Source organism: Schistocerca cancellata, chromosome 3 (assembly GCF_023864275.1).
Source record: "Schistocerca cancellata isolate TAMUIC-IGC-003103 chromosome 3, iqSchCanc2.1, whole genome shotgun sequence".
NCBI classification, from domain to species: domain Eukaryota; kingdom Metazoa; phylum Arthropoda; class Insecta; order Orthoptera; family Acrididae; genus Schistocerca; species Schistocerca cancellata.
Window position 1 is genome coordinate 563,219,593 of NC_064628.1, and position 1,083 is coordinate 563,220,675.

The window sequence follows — 1,083 nt, forward strand, 5'->3', positions numbered from 1 at the left end:
ATAATCGAAAAACAGAGGGAGTATAATATGAAAACTAATTTAGCATCCTTTGAATTTATTGAGGCATTAGATAATGTTCATAGGAAGGAGCTTGAATAATTACGATGAAAAACCTAACAAACGTTTTAAGGAGTCTGTACAAACACACTGTTGTAATTTTAGATGTAAGTGGTACTCTAAGTAACACAGCTTATGACAATCAAAGGCGTTAGACAACTGCGCAACATTTCATCCGCAATTTTTAACATTTATTTAGATGATTCAATTCGGAAATGGAAGGAGATTTTTAATTCTGGAGTTAAGAATAACACAAATCCTCGCTTGAATTGCCTTTTATATGCAGGCGACGCCTCGTTGCTTGCGGAGAATGAAGATGACTTACAACGGGGAATACATTTATTAGCTAGGATCTGTGAAGAGTAAAATTTGGCAATTGCGGAAAAGGAGGTAAATTCAATGGCTTTTGAAGGAAAATATTCATTACAGACAAAAACTGTGATTAGTAACAGGACAATGGACGTCGGCAAACATTTTAACAATGTAGGTTCTATAGTCACGTATAAGTATGACGAAAATTTAGAGAACAAATTAGCAATGCTTGCGAGTGCATAAACAGAGGTCTTAAAAACAGAATTAAGAAGGAAACAAGATTGAAATTTTATAAGTCAATGGGAGGTCAAATGCATCTTTACGGAAGTGAGTCGTGAGTTATAAATAAAGGTCAAGAAAAAACTGGAACGAAAATTAGGAAGAATTAGTGGAAAGATCAACTTACCACATAAGAAGGTTTAAGCCACTTGGGAGAAAAAATCAAGAAAGGCTGAGGAAATGATGGGTCCCTTAACAGCAAAAAAGAAGCCTAACGCTCGAAGGGAAGATGATCATGATGATGCCGTCTACCGTAACCGGACAAAAGTAGGAATTGGAAGGTGCAAGACAGATATTTGAGTGATCGCCGTGAAGTGTGTGGATGGTGACATCGTGGACCCACACTGGCACAATGATAACTAACGAATCCCTAGAAAAATTCCCTACGAGACACCTATATGATGAACCACAGCTAATACATAACGACAAACCGTA